Here is an 18,516-nt window from a genome sequence, read left to right as displayed (position 1 = left end):
ACAAATAGTAATGGAACCCACAAGAGAGGGAGCTATACTCGACTTAGTGCTCACTAATGGAGATAATGTCTCTGATGTCCTCGAGGGTGAAAACAGTTTTGGAGACTGTCCGCATTCTTCATGAAGCTGGTATATAAGCAGCTGCACTGACAGACCAACAAGAGCGGTCTTCCGATTATGTAAAAGATACGCCAAGTTGGCAGAGAGCCACGTTGGGAAGACGAATGTTGCGGAGAAATTCAGGAAGTTCGTCATCTTCCAAAGGTCTGGCCCTCTTGAAAGTGCATCCATGGACTGTAAGGTGAAGCACCTCTAGTGGTTAGTAAGGCTTATAGGGCTTATATATAGTCCACTCTGGACGGATTCTACTGGGAATCATATAGTACTGTTCTTGCCTGTTGGATGGTACATTAGACTTTAAAACTGAGGCCTTAGGGATTTTGTAACCTTAGGCACAAAAATTATACTCTGGGGGCTTGAGCACCAGAGGGCTTTCATTATTGATGTGGCCTCACTCAAATCTGCCAAATTGGTAATAAGTGTATTGGTTTTGGTTTTGCATAATGTTGCACTGTTATCACGTTGCACTGGGTCTTTATGTTTACTGTTTACTAAGATTGAATGAAACTTAGGCGAGGGAACATTGGAGGGAGGAGCTGGGACTTACTTCCATCTGCCACCCTTTAGGCTCTTAATATATCAGCCTGATATGACTGGTTGGGATGGGGGAGGGGGAAACATTAGGGGATTCTGGGTCATAATACGATTGTTTCTGATACTTCATATTCTGTGTATTAAGGGCATACATAAGTCTCATCATATATACAATACTTTGGTGTTTCGGATAAGGAAGATTTACTTTTCCTTCTACTTTCTCTTCTACTATTAGTACTTAGTCAGTGCCCCAGTGTTAAAAGCATGCTTCCAGAGTCACAACCTGATAAATTTTTACAATGGGTAAATTTCAGATAGTATCTCCGAACATGAAGGGCTTGAACTATCCCTTCAAGAGGAGTATGCTTTTTAAGGAGTTTAGACGCCTTCATGCAGATATTCTCTTGTTCAGGAGATGCATCTCAGAGGTAGAGATGGAGGTCTACTACAAGGAAATCGCCATTACCCGTGAGCATTCCTGACTCCCAGCAGGGCTAACAATAAATATGGAGGGGTGGGTATCCTGATTGCTAGACCTGATTGCATAATCAAGCCACCTTCTATCAACAATTACAAAAGCAGTTAACTCGGTTTTCAGGGGATCACTTAATAGTGGCAGGCGACTTTAATGTTACACTGAACCCAGTATTAGATACATCAAAGAGTAAGAGCTCTCTGTCTCACAAGCAGAGCAGTAGCTTGAAACGATTTATGGCATGTTTTGAACTATTAGATATTTGGCGATTTATGCATACTAATATGAAAGACTACACCTTTTATTCCGCAGCCCATAGTTCTTATTCTAGAATTGATATGTTTCTAATTGATAAATGACTTACTCCCAAAATAGTAAATACAGCTATTGATATTATCACTTGGTCGGATCATGCACCTATTATATGTGAGATAAGTATACTTCAAGATGACACTGGACAACGCTTCTGGAGATATAATGACTCTTTATTTGAGGACAAGAATATAGTAAATACAATCTGTGAAAAAAATCAAAGAACATGAGCAGCTGAACGACACAGGAGACATTTCTCCGATGATTCTGTGGGAGGGCTTTAAAGCAGTGATCCAGGGCCACCTGATAGCGCAAGCATCCTATAAGAAAAAAATGCAGGGTCAACAAAGATAAACCTTAAGAGAGTCAAATTCGTATTTTAGAACTAGAACATAAAAGATTCTGAAGAGCCATTGATTTACAGAATACCTACAGTACCTGAATGTACCTGAATGTAATCCACTTTGAAGCGCTGAAAAAAGTACGAAAAGCAGAATATAAAAAATATAAATAAAAAAATCTAAATAAAATAAAATCAGAAGTTGTACCTAGCTCGTTAACATTACAACAAGTAAATATATCAGAAATGGCTCATCATTTAAACCTTACTAAACAATGTTACTTTGAGGGTGGTAATAACGCCGGTAGACTACTAGCACATACTTTAAAAAAACAACAAACACAGGCCCAAATATTAAAAATCAGAGATGCGTGGGGAATGCTTCTTTATAAGCCTGCACAAATCAGGGAGCGGTTTGTGCAATTTTATAAAGATTTATATGCTTTAGATACCATTATTCACTTAGATGCTATATCAGAATATCTATCGACGGTATCACTTCCTGTGATCACTGATAAAGAAAGGGACTTTTTGAATAAGGAGATAACAATGGCAGAAAGCAGCCAGGTGATTAAGGAATTGAAGCCCAGGTAGGCCCCAGGTTTAGATGGGTTTACTGGGAAATTTTATAAAAGCTAAAGTGAACATGTAGTGTCCCTTCTTACGGGCACTTTTAACTCTTTACTCAGAGAATCTCAAAAGGGACCCCATACTAATGTAGCTGGTATAACGATTCTACCTAAGCCTGGTAAAGATAATACACAATGTGGCTCACTTCGCCCAATCTCGCTATGAAACATTGATCTGAAATTGTTAGCAAAACTCCTAGCCAATAGATTGGGCAGCCTTATGCCCACTTTGGTACACGAAGACCAGTCTGGATTCATCCCTGGGAGAATGGCATCTGATAATGTATGCAGGGTTCTGAATTTGATCAGCTTAGCTTAAGGTCGTCAGTTAACATCTGTCTTAATGTCGTTAGATGCTGAAAAGGCTTTCGACCAAGTACATTGGGCCTTTCTCTTCCAAGTCTTGGAGAAGTTTCAACTAGGCAATAGCTTTATCAAATGGCTCCAGCAGTTATATGCGTCTCCAGAAGCGTTCATTAAGGTCAATGGGGGTTCTTCTGCAAGGTTCGGGATGGGCAGGAAACGAGACAGGGGTGCCCTCTCTCACCTCTGTTGTTTTCATTAGTTCTTGAACCGTTTGCCACCAAAATTTGCCAAAACAAAGCGATCCGAGGAATTGAAATAGGAGGCACTTCATATAAGATCTTGATGTTTGCAGACAACATACTATTTACTTTAAGTCATCCACATACAACTTTTCTAGCATTAGCCATTGAATTAAACACTTATAGTTCTGTTTTGGGTTTTAAGATGAACTATGAAAAAACGGAAGTACTGCCGATCTGCTTTAATGACTCAGATCGCACTCATTTACAATCGCAATATTCATTTAAATGGGCTCAACATAACATTTGATATTTAGGCAACAATCTGACGGGTACGGGGGTTGATCTATTCAAGCTGAATTATGAACCACTAGCAAAAAAGATTTATCATGACTTAACAATATGGAATTCTTTGAATTTATCATGGTTGGGTAAAATAGCGACTATCAAGATGAACATTCTACCACGCTTACTATACCTATTTCAAACCCTGCCCATCGACATACTGGATATTTATTTTAAACTTTATGTGTAGACGTATTTTTTATTTTATTTGGCGGCGGCTACCACCACGAATTGCTAGACAAGTATTGTATCGCCCAAAATTGCATGGAGGGGTAGGAATGCTGGATATTAGAAAATACTATTTAGCGGCACAATTAAAGGTGGTTGTGCCAGATTGCCCGAAAAAACAATGGGTTCATATAGAGGAACCTCAGCTAACCGTCTGAGATTGGCAGAACAGATATGGCTCTCACGTAAAAATAGAATGGTGGGACGTGAAATCTCACCCCACACTTTGCATACTTTACCTCTGTGGGATGCACATAAGCGGGTGTTGACTGGCTTACCAGCCTTCTACAGAAGGACCCCCAAGGTGATAACATTTGGGAGGAGTTCAGTATCTGCACTATTGCTGGAAAACGGGTATAAATTACTTTTCCGATGGTATATGACCCCATACGAATTGCATTCGATCTACCTGACTATTTCTAGTCATTGTTGGAATTGTCAAGAGGGAACGTTTATACATATGTGGTGGGAATGCCCGGTTATCTTTGGACTTCTGTATTTAAAACACTGTCCGAGATATTGGGAGTGACAATAACAAAAGAGGTTAAATGTTGTTTACTTACCTTCCCTTATCCGGACACCAGCCAGGAACATCGCACGCTCATAACACAGGTGGCCTTAGCTACAAGAATGACTATAGCGGCCGCATGGAAACAAGTGACACCTCCACAGACTCAGGACGTCTGGAAACGAATGTCTAATGCTTATTACTTAAGCAAGTTGACTGCTATTCGACAGGACCGATTAGACACTTTTCAGAAGATGTGGAAATCATATGAACAGTGGGTGCAAGGAAATACTGTTCCTTAGTTTCAGATTCTTATGTATTAGGTTTGCTGCCAGTTAGAGAGATTATGGACAATTGGAACATTTATTTTTATGAGTGTGGAAGGGTATGACCAGATGGGTGTGGGAAAGGAGGGAGGGAATCTTATGTACAATATACTTGATATAGACGATAGGACACATTTCTGTTAACAAGTTTTACGACTTTATGCCTATAAGCACGAGGTGTTGCTGTATAATTGATATTTAAAACAATAAAACTTTCAATATAAAAAATAAATTTTCTCCCAAATACTAGCTGAGCACTTGAATAAAATCATGATCAAGCAGGATTTATATCGGGGAGATTGGCAGTGGATGACGTGCGAAAGATTGTGGATATTATGTAGTGGGCCAATAAATAAAATATAGCATCATTGTTCCTGACAATTGACCAAGAGAAGGCCTTTGGTATGGTGCATTGGCCATCTTTGTTTAAGACCTTAGAAAAAAGTGGGATTTGGAGAAAATCTTTAGAAGTAGAGTGGTAAACTATATGGGGTAGATTTTATAAATGTATGCCTGCGCGTACTTTTGTTCGCGCACCAGGCGCAAACAAAAGTACGCCGGATTTTATAAGATACGCGCGTGTCTTATAAAATCCTGGGTCGGCACGTGCAAGGGGGCAAACATTTGTGCACCTTGCGCGCACCAAGCCCTGTGCGCACTGCCCGTTCCCTCCAATTTCAGAGCGGCCTCGGAGGGAACTTTCCTTCGGCCTCCCCCCACCTTCCCCTCCCTTCCCCTACCTAACCCACCCCTCCAGCTCTATCTACATCCCCTACCTTTATCGTGAAAGTTACGCCTGCTGCAGACAGGTGTAACTCGCGCGCGCCGTTAGGCCGCCGCTGCGCGATTCCCTGGCCCGGGAGCGAATTCGGAGGCCTCGGCCACGCCCCCGAAACACCCCCGGGCCCGCACCACGCCCCAACACACCCCCGGAACGCCCCAAATATTGCGCTGCCCCCCCAACACGCCCCCCCATAGCAAAGCTCCGGGACTTACGCTCGCCGCTGAGCCTATGCAAAATAGGCATGGTGCGCGCAGGGGGGTTTTGAAAGGGTTACGCGCATAAGTTATGCGCGTAACTCTTTTAAAATCTACCTGTATATGTCTCCCTCTGCGTGTATTAAAATAAATAGGGGATATTCCAACAGTTTTCCAATAGGTCAGGGGACAAGACAGGGGTGTCCTCTTTCTCCTGTTTTGTTTGCAATATTCTTAGAACTATTTGCCATCAAAATAAGTTCGAAAGATAGGCTTCGGGGATTTAGACTGGGTAGTGGGTGAATATAAACTATCGTTATTTGCCAATGATATTTTGTAGAGATGTGAATCGGAACCAGAATCGGTTCGGATTTCAGTTCCGATTCACATCTCTAATATTTTGTTTACCTTGACTCTGGGGAGTATGGAGTCCATAGTATATGAGATGGGGGAATTTAGTTAAGTCTCAGGGTTTAAGATAAATTGGGACAAATTCAAAATATTAAATATCACAGTATCAAAAACTTGAAGAGGAAATTTCAAAATCCATGAACCCTTTCAAGTGGCTTCCCATAAAATTAAATATTTGGGGATATACTCCATTGATGACTGAAATTATGAAAGATCTTGGGAAATGAGATAATATTGGTCTTTCATGGCTGGGCCGAATTGCGGTCCTTAAGATGAATATCCTTTCTAGATTGAGGTATCTGTTTCAGTCCCTGCCAACTGGAGTACCAAACCATGTGATCAAAACATGGCAGAAAAGATTCTTTGATTACATTTGGAGACATTGGTCGCCGAGGGTTAGCAGAAGTGATCTATATCCCACCAAACTGAAAGAAGGATTTAGCATTCCTAATCTAGCCTGATACCATGTGGCATCTCAACTCAAAGCCATTGTAGAGTGGCATAAAACTCTAGACGAGAAAAGGTGAGTATTAATTGAACAATCTTGGGTGGGGGATATGCCTCTCAGAGCAATGGATATGACAACCAAGAAGTAGCTGGAGAAGTATAAAGATCATGGCCCAAGGGGGTCATGTGACATGATGAGCGAGTGAGGTTGTGTTGCTTATTTGCTCTGGGTGTCACTTCCCTTTTTTGTGGCAAAAAGATAGTTTTTTGGTATTTAAGAATTTGGACATGTTCTGTCCTTTACAGTGCACATGAGCATTATCATCTATATGTCAAAATCCCCATCAGGTCAAGACCCGCAAAAAAGAGAGAGAAAAATCAAAACCAGGAGATTCTAAGATGGCCGCAGCGATGGATAGAGGCCTGCAAGGCGCTGTTGACGAAGTGATGGTGAGCGCCTTAACATTGGCTGTTACAGCAGTGATCACTAATAAGCTGGACTCTATTTCGGAACAGATTGCAGAGAATTTGGTCCCAGGATGAAACTACTAGAAGGGCGAGTATCCTCGGTTAAGGACAATGCTCTCAATAACAGGAGGCAAGTGGAACAACTTTGAAAGATGGTGGAGGCTCAGGACAAAAAAACTGAAGAGCTTGAAAACAGATCACACCAAAATAATCTGTGATTCATGGGTTTCCTCGAAGATGTGGCAGAGAGCGATCTGAGGGATCTCTGCTTGCCTGTTGAAATTGCTGGTTTTATTGAGAGAGCTCACTGACTGGGGATCAAAAGAGATGGAGACTCCCAAATGCGAGTGGTTATTGCCTGCTTTTTGAATTACGTCCACAAGCAAGCTATCTGGAGGTCATCCCGCAAGACTTCATCTCTGCAATTCTGCAATTCCTTCTTTAAAATCTTTCAAGATTTTTCAAGTAAAGTGGCGCTCAAACGGAAGGAGTTTGTGCCTGTTTTTTCACAGCTAGCTGCCAAACAAGTGAGATTTGCTTTGCAGTACCCAGCAAAACTTCGGGTGTGGCACAATGATACAGCGCACCTTTTGCTTCCCTAACTGAAGCGCAGAAGTATGTGGCTCAAATTGTGGTGGCCTGAATTTTTTTTTATTAATTTACTTGGTTTCCCTACCATGGAGTAAGAGAAGGTAAGCTGCGTGTTGGCTTGCTGCTCTTGCTGTGGTTTCGTCTAGAGCAGTGGCATTTGGTTGTCAGTGACTTTGGCTTACAATAAAGACTGTTTTTTGGGGGGGTTTTCCTTACTGCGACTGCTTTGGAAGCCTATTTTGGAGACCTTTTTGCTCTAGGTTGCCAGAACTCAGATTTTTTTCCTTATACTTTTATATTAGCAGTAGAGGTCTACGAACTTTTCTTTTGTGCACGGAAGTCTCATTGGACAGACTGGCTATAATTTTGGGTGTATTATGGGGCCTTATGCTGATAATATGTGCGGTTCTATACCTTTTTGTTATTCCTTATTTATTGTTTTTGCATACCCAGTCCTGTTCCTTGTCTTCCTGTTCCATAGGGGAATTATCTAGCATGTGAGTATTTTCTTAGGGAAGACCTTTCCTTTATGTGTTGGGGAGTGACACCCAGGCATATCTATGTGTCCCTGGCCCTTCGATTGAAGGGAGACAGCGATAACTTTCCTTTGGAGGATTTTTAGAGGGGGAGGATAGGGGGGATGTTCAGGGAGGTTCACATTCACTTTTAGGGTTCCTCCACAGAAGTTTCTTTGGGCTATATTGGGTAACCTCACTGCACAGTATCTAGTGATTCTTTACTGCTCGAACATACGCAATGATGTGCTCTGTAAGCATTTCTACAGAGGAATTTTTCATTTTTTCTGAATAGGAGTATAATATGGCTAAATATCTGCAATATATAAGTTGGAATGTAGCTGGTATGGGTTCCCCAATAAAACGGGAAAAGGTGATATCACATTTACGTCGATCCAGGGGTGAGATTATTTTTCTTCAGGAAACTCATATGTCAGACACTGAGCATAGTAAACTTCAGAAGGGTGGTTTTCTCAGGTTTTCTTTTCTTCTGGCACCACCATACTGATTCATAAGCAGGTTTCCTTTCTCCTGAAGGCTTCCTGGAAGGATGTGGATGGGCGGATCATTATGGTAAAAGGGGTTTATTTGGGAAAGAGATAATCTTGATTTCAGCCTATGCCCCTAACCAGTAGGATCATGCCTTTGTCACAGCTTTACGGGGTGGGAATGTGGTTTTAGCAGGAGATCTTAATTGTGAACCTGACCCAGATTTAGATAGATGCTCCGCTATTACCATTCCGAAGTTGAGGAAATATAATGGGGTTCATTTCTTTGTTTGACTTTAGCCTCGGTAGACATTTGGAGGGCTCTCCATCCTGGGGAACGTGACTCCACACATTATGCAAAAGCCCACCCCACTAAATCTAGAATAGATTTTATTTTGTTAGCCAAATCTCTTTTTAATGTTGTTGAAACAGTTGGAATAGGGAATTTACTTATTTCAGATCATTGCCCGGTCCTTCGTAAAATGGTTGCTTTGGGTGGGGCTCCTGGGTTATACCAATGGCATATGCCAGAATGGTTGAGTCTGTAGCCTGATTTTCCAAAGTTTTTGCAGGAGAAACAGCACTTGTATGAAAGTGCAAATGCCATGCACCAGACTTAGCTGGGTTTGTTCTAGGAAGCTGCTAAAGCTGTCCTTCACGGGGACAGTATAAGTTATGTTGCCTTTAAAAGAAAAGCTAGATCTCAAAACATTTTAGAGCTAGGGTGACAATTGACCTTTTACAAGAAAAAACGGAATGCCCTGGATTCTGCTTTTTGGAAAGACAAATTCCAGACCTATCAGTGATTGCTGAATGATATTCTACATCAGAAAGCCAAAGATGCCATTTTCTTGTTTAAACAAAAACTGTATCTTCTTGGCAATAAGTCCAGTCATATGCTGGCTTACCTGACTAAGGCTCAACATCAGTCCAAATTTATTAGTGGTCTTAAGAGACCAGATGGCACATATGTTACTTACACTTCACAAATAGGGAAGGTTTTTAAGAAGTATTATCAGACACTTTACAGTTCTGACTATTCTAATGTGGTCCAAATAGTTACATTTTTTCAGGATCTGCACCTTCCCAAATTAACCCCGGCACAAATTGAAGGTTTAAATAGGCCTATTTTGGCATTTGAAATAACTTCTGTTATTAAGGAGTTGAAATTGCAGAAATCTCCAGGTCCTGATGGTCTTAATTCTTTATTTTATAAACACTTGCAATCCCTCATTTCAGACCCTCTGGTGGCATTATTTAATTCTATGGCAAGGGATGAACAAATTCCTAGCTCAGTGTCTGAAGTGGCTATTATAGTGCAGCCTAAGCCAGGTAGGAATCTCACTAATTCGGGATCGTATAGGCCTATATCATTGCTCAATAAGGATGTCAACATTTATGTTAAGGTACTTACTAACCTCAAGGGGTAACCTACAAGAAGTGGCAGTTACTACCCTTAACAGAATCATGGGGGCTACCTGCATGGAGTGGCAGTTACTACCATGGGAAGCTTGCTGGGCAGACTGGATGGACCATTTGGTCATTTTCTGTTACTATTAAAAGGGTCCTTCCATCTCTCATATCCCCAGAGCAAACTGGCTTCGTAATGGGGTGGAAGCCAAGCATTAATATTGGACTTCTGTTACTAGCCCTGGAATCTTGTTATCATAATCAACCAGTAGATCCCATTTTAGTTAGTTTTGATGCAGAGAAAGCTTTTGATAGGGTGGAGTGGGTTTATCTTTTTGCAGTTTTGGAAAATGTTGGATTTGAAGGGTTTATTCTGCGTGTGCTATGGTTCTTATATCAATGCCCGAAGGCTTATATAAGTGTTAGTGGTGCAACTTCTCCCATTTTTTTGTTGCAGAGGGGCACTAGGCAGGGCTACCCTTTGTCTTTGTAACCCCTAATTAATAAAATTAGAGATAGCAGTGAGATTACTGGAGTTACCTTTGAACTAAAACTGATGTTGTTTGCCGATGACATGCTGATGCTATTAAAGGCAAAATTAGCGTATCCCCTAGTGCTGGATTGTATTTTAGTCTTTGGTAGTTTTTCAGGCTTAAAATTGAATCTTCACAGGTCATAGGCTATAGATATTTTGGGGCATTTAATGCTTAATTGGCCTAATTTTCCTTTGTGCTGGGCACCCGATAAAGTTAAATACTTGGGCATTACAATCCATCACTTCCCTACCTTATGGTACGGTCTTAATTTTCAACCTCTCATTCACGATCTTAATCGGAAATTTCCTTTATCCCTAGCTGGCCTTTTGGCACTTGTTCAAATGGTATTAGTCCCTAAGATTATATATAAATTGCAAATGGTACCCTTTGTACTTCTCCATAAAATTTTACGCCAATTGTCTTCCCATTTCTTTTGGAAGGAGTGCAGAGCATGTTTGAAATTTTCAATGCTGATTATGCCTAAAGTCGATCGTGAGATGGGCTTTGCTGACTTATGCAAATATAATATAGCATGTTTGTTACTAATGCTTAGAGAATGGTTGGATGCTGTTGACCATCAGTCAATTGTAGCTTTAGAATGTGAGTTTGTCTATCCCCCATGAGTTTGCTGTATGTGCTTCATGCCAGGCCAGACGAGCTTTTCCCCATTATAGAATCCTCTGTATTAAATGTCTGCATGCACTGAGGAAAGCCTGGAAGAAGGTGAGATCCCCTCTGGGTCTTCTGTGGCATGTGTCTCTTTGTTTTGCCCTTATTGAGGAACACAAACCTCCCATCTGGGTCCACCAGCCCATTGTTTTATTCTTTGTCTGCACAGGGGGTGGCTACTCTTCTGTCGTTTATGGATTTGAAATCGGGGCATGTTCAATCTTTTAGTTATTGTATGGAGCACTTTCAGTTTCAACCTACTGACAGTAATAGGCTATCTGAAGCATATACTTAGGTCAGGTTTGGGGAACTTCGTGAATGGCGCCTTTCAGAGATTATTGCACTTGATGGTGGATTCGAAGGTATCGATTTTTAGGATGTACAAATATATGCATGACAGCAGCTTGTATGACGTTTATTGCACTTTAGCAATGAAATGGTCAGGGAAAGTTGGACTTGAGCTTACGGCTGATGATATCTTAGACTGTTGCCTCTTAAACAGATATGTTATGAAATGTGTGCTCCTCTGGGAACTACATATTAAAATATTACACCGGACTATATATTGCCTGAGTAAGGCGTTTGCAGCAAGAATAACCAAATCTGGCAGCTGTCTGAAGTGTGCACACACATCGGCCTCTCTGGTCCACTTCAGCCTTTTTGGAATTGTATAAAACACTTTCTTGAATCAATTCAGGTCCCAGCTGGGTCCTAGTCAGTAGCCTTTTGGAGGTGCTGTTATTCATGTTCCTTGTATGTTTGAACTCTTTGTGCATTTGTAACCTGCTGGCTGAGTTGTGATGTACCACTGTTTGTTTTCAAGTCACCTTGATAATAAAAATATATTTCAATTAGAAAAAAAGGTCATGGCCCCAAGTACTTTTAACACTTTGGAGTTTTGGAAAAAGTGAAAGCCTAGATTTTGTGGGGAAAAAGGGAATATTTTTTTCTTTTCGGATCTATTCCATAATAGTCAGTTTATCCCTTGCCAGTCTTTGGAATCATTCAGGGCCTGGAAGGATTGTGGAACAATAAATATGGAACAGGTATGGGATTTGGGGAACTGGCACAGCTTTGGGGAAATACAGTTTACTGAATACAGAATACGTAGCTTATTTACAACTGAATCATTTTCTAAGATGTATTAAGGCCAGGGCTGACCTAGCAATGGGAACAGCTTATATTGAAGATTTGTGTCAGAATGCGATGAAAACAAAAGGTGTGATTTCCAAACTTTATGGGGTCCTGAACCAGAGAGATTTTAAGCCACTACATGTAATTTCGTGGGAAACAGACTTGGGAGAGGAGCTCTCTACTGAGGAATGGGAAACAGCAATACTTAAACACGAGCAGGGCCTCCATATCAGCGCTACTGACGAGAACAGCTATAAAGTGTTGCGCCAATGGTACCTCACTCTGGCTAAGCTTCATAGATTTTATCCGGAGAGTTGTTCTCATCAAGGAATATTTTACCATTTGTGGTGGGGATGTGATAAAGTCTGTATTCAGAGATAGTGGATGCACCGGTTTCAATGAGTCCTAAAAATGTTTTGTTGCACATTCTAGATGATAAATTTGATGCAAATACTCAACTCCTATTGAGTCAAATTTTCTTGGCAGCTCATCGTGCTGTGGCATCTTGCTGTGGCGTCTCTACTCCATCTATCACATCTGTAGTACAGAGGTTACACCAAGTGTACATGCTGAATAGATTAACAGCAAAGAACGAAAATACTCCAAATTTGAATGGGTTTGGGAATGTTATGTTAATTGGAGAGCTAACCCAAACAATGGCTTTCCTATTAGACTTTAAAGGTGGGGGATTTATAGTACTGTGTAGCATTTCTTTTTTTGTTTTTTTCTCTATCTCTCTCGCGCTCCTCTTCTTTTCTTTTCACTTTTATGCATATCATAGCTTTGTTCTTGTGACACCTGGTTATGGATGTGGTGTTATGGTGTATAGTGGAGAGGGGAATTACAGGATTTTGATGCTGAAGATAAAGATTTACTTATTGCTTTGGCTGTTTGGGAAGGGTGGGGGGAGGAGAAGAAGAAGAAGAGCTAAAAAGATGTCAGTGATGTTGTTAGTAGTGTAAAATGTTTCAGTGAGATAATGTTGTTAAGACGGACAGTACATTTTGTATCATATTTGTTGTCTCTACCTGACAGTGTTCAAACCTATGTTTGTCATTGTGTGAAACAATAAAAATTATCAGCAATAAATAAAGAAAAGATATGGGTTAAATCTCGCCATTGGGAAGATAAATTGAGATGGCATAAATTGGCTAATTGTTATCTTTTAAGATTAATGAAGCTAAGAAATACTCTTTTGAGGGACAGATTGAGAAAGCAGAGGATGAATCGCGTGAGGTTGTTCAGTGTTATAATTAGTGAGGTTTGGGTGGACCCTTGGACACTGTGGCAGCTGACCACGCCCGGGGGGGGGGGGGGAAGTCCCGTGAGGAGCCACAGGTCAGGCTCAGCTGAGGACACACAAACACAGAGATTGATCTTTTATTAGACAATGTGATGAAGCCACCAGAGGTGGCAGTAGTGAGCAGTAGACGTAGCCCGGCTGGGCTAGTGTCCCTCAGGCGCTGGAACAGCGCTTTATAAAGGTGCTACTGCATTTATAAAATAGGATAGGTGGATAAGCAGGTCGCACACTATGCTCCGTCACAGGTACAGACAGACTCTGGGGCTCGAGAGGGGAAGGTGAGGCTGTAACTTTAAGGCCCTAAAGATATTGCTAGTTACTGGCCTATTTGCTGCTATTTGTCTGTGCAGGAGCGAATTATAAACCTCCCCGGAAACCTTTGAGTTCTGGTCACCCCGAGACTGGTGTACATTAGTGTGAGTATTTGGTGGGGGGGGGGGGGGGGGGGGGAAGAGAGCACAAACTCTCTGTCTCCCCCCCTACAAGCTCTCACTCTCACACACTCAAATGTATTCTGTCTCCCCATCCCCCCGGCCCAACCCAATGACTTCTGTCCCCTCCGCCCAGGCTCCGGAAGGGAACCTGCAGAGTAAGAACGTGTTTGGCCCATGATGGGTCCAAGAGGACGGCTGAGAGGCCCTAACAATGTCAAAGACAATTGATGGTCATTTTCTCAGACCTTGGATTATATTTAGAAAGGAGTTTGCGCCCCCTCCTTAATAACCTTTCAGCAGAGGCGGTGAGATTCTAACAGGGCTAGTATTTTTGGGGGGTTTTTTTTATTCACCCCACAGACATTGCATGTCTGGGAAATCAGGCTTCATTCGTTCTGCGTGGATCGTCCTGCTTTGCAATGGGCCTGACGATTCTTTATTTATTTATTTTTCTCTCCTTGCACGATTACATGAGTCTCTGCAGCAGGAAGGCGACCCTTCTGCTTTAATTATTAAATTAAAGCGATACAGCGTGAGGGAGAGAAAGTGCTCTCAGCCAGCTATTAACTGATAGAGAGGAGCCGGAGGAACCAGGAGTGAAACAGAAAGTTACAGTAACACTCCCTGCTCACTGATCTCTTGCCAGGGGTTTCTCCCGCAGAACAATGTTGCAATTGTAAAGTGAGGAGTAGGTTAAAAATAATCTTTTTTTTTTTTTTTTTTTTTTAAATAGGTTTTGTTTGTGGCTCAAATTCTAGTAGCTCTGTCACTCCAGGATACAAACTAGAATCTTTGTAGGTTGTGATACGTGTTTTGTTTTGGATTTTTTTGGATTGATAACAAAGATACAGTACCTGAACTTTCTTTCAAGCCAGTCGGTCCCTTTTCAGAATTTACAAAGACTGGAGTTTCTGATTCTTCCCTAAATGCATTTTAGAGTTGGGCTGTCTGGCCCTGGTTTTTTCCCCCACTAGCGGATAGCAGCTAAGGGATCTTGACACAGTCGTACATGGAGCTGTTTTGGGGTCATTCCTGAGCTGCTGCATTTTTTTTTTTCATCCCCTGTACTGTTTTCCGGGTGTAGTGCTGTAATCCTTTCCATTAACCTGTAAACGCACGAAACACTGCAGAGTCGTGTCATGACCAAAATATGGTCTCTCGTATTTTATCTGTGAACCTCTCAGTAATTTATTTGTTCTGAAGGCTCTTGGGATAGGATGTTATATAAATATGGATATTTTATCACTATTACTAGCTAAAATGCTCATTATAAATGATAGGATGCCAGTGGCTGTAAAATTCCACACACTCACCCCACCACCATTTTTGCTGCTTGTCTCTCCACGTTTTACCCATATTAGTCACCATGTCCCCTTTTCTCCCACCACCTCAGGTGTAGCCCCATTGACGCCATGTCTATGACTCTGTCTCCTCACGGCCCAACTATCACCACTACTGTGGTCCCCGAAATCTGCTGTTAAGTGCAGCCACTGAAACAGCATCTCCCCTCCTAACTCTGCTTCATGCAGCTGGAGCAGCCTGACTTAAGCAAGGCCCAACCCACACCGGTCCACTTCTTCCCACTGGAGTGTGTCAGTGGAGGCACCACCACTCCGGGGCCACCCCTGCTGCCCAAATCCAGCGGAAGAGGATTCAGATGTTGCTCATCTCCTCCGCTGCTGCTGCAGCCCAATCCAGGATAAAAATAAACTTCAGGGTGGAAGTGGGATGGAGGGCACTGGAGATGGTGATGGAGGGAGTGTGTGTGTGTGGGGGGAGGGGGGGGGGAATCCTGTCCTGTGCAGCCACTAACACCATGGCTCAGTGATGGCGGAGGCCATCATTTTACTTCCCCAGCTCGGCTCCTGGAAGGAGGTGGCACAAACATGATGTCAGATCCCAGCGGTGGAGCTCCAGGCTGCTTTTGGGGAAATGTGTGTGCCAGATGGAAACCGGCTTTTGTAGGACAGGACGTGAATGAGTGCTAACTTCAAATGGCAGGTTGTCCGGCGGAGCATCAGGTTCCACTGCCAGTTTCCCAGCTCACTTGCTCAGCTTTTCCTTATGCTCGGCTGAAATTTAAATATTTGTGATGTAATATTAAACTGGATGACTATATCATAAGCAGAACAAAAGACGAGTTATCATTCAGTGGAGTTGCATTCTGACATACTGTTGCATGTTCCTGAGGCTGTGGGGTTTGGTGACGACATGCAACAAAGAAGGGTTCACGCACAACTTTTAAACAGCAGTGGCATGGCAAGTGGCATCCGCTTAATGGTGTTAGGTCTCGGTGTTCCCCAAAACCAATAGGTGTTTTGGTTCCTTAGTGCTGCAGTCCTGGGGAAATGGCTTGGTCCAGACAGTAGTGGCTGCTCCACCACCTACCGGTTCATGTGAATTAATGTCTGGGGATAAATTAAGCACTGGTAAGCAAGGGCAAATGCCACCGGCCCATCCTGGCTTTTTGGCTGACCCACGCAGTCATCACAAGGGTACTTCTCCCTCTCCCCTGCCCCAGCATCAGGGTCCTCTCCTCTAGAGAGCTCCACCCTCCCACCTACAGAGCATCAGGCTCTCTTGCCACAAATTTACAAAAGAATAGCCCTAATCTGACATTAAACTTGCAATAACTAACAATGCAACCGCTTTTCTAATTTCACTCACAGTTTCAGGACTCTCTTACTTTCTCAGCTTCCTCCTGGGGTTCGTGTGGTCAAGCCCTCCCAGCAGGTCCTCCTGGCCTCTCACTGGATGCGTCTCCTGTCCTGTGTCTGCATACATTCACAGGCAAGGGAGCAGGACCGCGAGCTGTGGGAAACAGGGCAGGACTGCCAAGTTGCTAGATCAGGCGACTTTTTGAACCCGATGGAGATTTTAGAGCTGTGAATGCAGCAGAGAGCTAATTTAGCTACAAATCTAGCCACGTTGTCACTGCTCTGAAATGTCTATCGGGGTCCCTGCTTACCAGGCATATCTGGAAGCTCAGCTGTGCAAGAAAGCGAGACCTCCTCTGGCTGGAGTGCCGTGCCTCCTGCTGCTGCCCCTCTCTCTCAGCCCCTGACGCCTCAGAACAGGCTCTGCTGGTTCAGCCTCTCCCCACCCCTAGAATGCGATGACCTCACGGCTCAGCTCTCTCTGCTGGAATGAGAGGGAACAAATCACAACCAGCAAAAAAAAAAAAAAGAAGGAGCTGCAACTTTATTATCACCTAACGACACTGACAGCAGCTGAAGAACAGACGACAAGGAGAGGGCTATGTTTTATCCTCTGTAATCTTTTATTTCTATATTTTGTGCTGCTGGGAGTCGGGGGAAGTTTTGTGTCCTGCTAGTCAGGCTTCTGTGTGAGCTAGAGAAGGGCAGTGGGGCTGAGCCACCATGGTCGGAGGGAAGGGAGAGAAGGAAGAATAAACATGACTGCTGCAGGCTGAGTAATGCTGGCAACAAGCTTAGGAACTTTACATGGATGATGATGAAGTGCCCTTGGTTAGCCAGTCCAGGGGAGGAGACACTCGCTAAGTAGGCACATGAGCTGCAATAGAAGCGTGAGTGTGTGTGTGTGTGTGTGTGTGTGTGAAAAATAGAAAGTGTCTCTGAGAGAGTCATTTTGTGTGTGTGTGTGTGTCTGTGTCCCAAAGTGTGTGACAGAGTCTGAGAGAATGAGTGTGTATGTGTATGTCTGTCAGTTTCCAAGAGAACAAGAGAGTTGATGTGAGTGTGAGTCATCCCTCTTCCCCCCTACCCCTGCTCAATCTGCACCAATCTTAGAGTGACCAGTGATACCAATGCCACTATGCAACAATAAGGTCCTGGCTACTTTTTATCCAATCTGGAGACTTTTCACAGTGGGATCTAGTGACTTTTTTCAAGGAGAAGTTGGCAACACTGAACCAGGGGCCTTGCTCTGTGCCATTAGGAGGGGGATCTTTGCGCTGAATGGTCGCGCAGAATTTGCGCAGAATTCCTCTCCCATGCAGAATTCTGCCCTTGTCTTGCAGAATTTGGTGTGGGGACTGGGAGCCAGAAGGAAGAATTTATTTATCTGAATTTGATAACATGCCTTACTGGGGAAACAAGGAGTAGAGAGAGCGCTGGGGAGGGAGGAGCAGAGAGAGAGAGAGAAAGCTGGAGGTCTCGCTGGGGAAAGAGAGAGCAAGATAACTGAGAGGGAAGGTTACTGGTTAGAGCCTGGTGAGGGGCAGGGGAGTGGGTCAAGTCTGAGAGCTTCATATTCAGCACCACTTAGCCATATAAGTTTGAATTTATCGGGTTAAATGGCGCTGTTGAATATTTGTATTATACACACCAATTGCAGAGTGCATCTTTGCTCTAGTGATATACTGGCTGTTGAATATTTGGCCACATCCTGTGGCAGCCAGTTAGCTGGAAATGCTGTTTATACAACTAAATAGTTAGCTGGCTAAATGGTGGTGGTGGGGTGGGATAAGGGCATTCCAGAGTTGAGCTGCTGAATATGGACCTCTGGCTCTCAGAGAACGAGTCCGATCTCTGAAGGCTAGAGTGGCAGACCTGGAGGAGCTGAGGCAGACAGAGAGGTATATAGATGAGACCTTCAGGGACATAGTAGCCAAGTCCCAACTTCAGACTGGCAGACCTGATGCTGCCTTGGAGGAAGAAGGTCTCATGATGGGAGAGCATCAACCGGGTGCAGCAGGAAAGGATCCTGTAGCAAGGACCTGCTCTCCAGGTGATGCATTGTCCTTTCGCACTGAGGATATCTCCCCAAGGCCTATTGCCCAGGAGGGAA

At 43.1% G+C, this 18,516-nt stretch overlaps 1 protein-coding gene and 1 long non-coding RNA gene across 3 annotated transcripts in view; one reads left to right on the top strand and one right to left on the bottom strand.

Annotated features, from left to right (window-relative positions):
• Positions 1-18,516, top strand: part of ZNF827 (zinc finger protein 827) — a 377,001-nt gene that overhangs the window by 68,144 nt on the left and 290,341 nt on the right.
• On the bottom strand, positions 1,594-16,868 carry LOC115091792. 2 transcript variants are annotated; one of them, XR_003856821.1, is made up of 3 exons: positions 16,715-16,868; positions 16,414-16,629; positions 1,594-1,761 (listed from the first exon to the last, which is right to left on the bottom strand). It is a non-coding gene; the product is annotated as an uncharacterized LOC115091792 (long non-coding RNA). The 2 variants fall into 2 exon arrangements; XR_003856827.1 differs by having other exon boundaries at positions 16,433-16,629.

This window comes from Rhinatrema bivittatum, chromosome 1 (assembly GCF_901001135.1).
Source record: "Rhinatrema bivittatum chromosome 1, aRhiBiv1.1, whole genome shotgun sequence".
Taxonomy (NCBI): Eukaryota; Metazoa; Chordata; class Amphibia; order Gymnophiona; family Rhinatrematidae; genus Rhinatrema; species Rhinatrema bivittatum.
The sequence above is the reverse complement of the archived record's forward strand: the minus strand, read 5'-3'. Positions and strand labels throughout refer to the sequence as shown.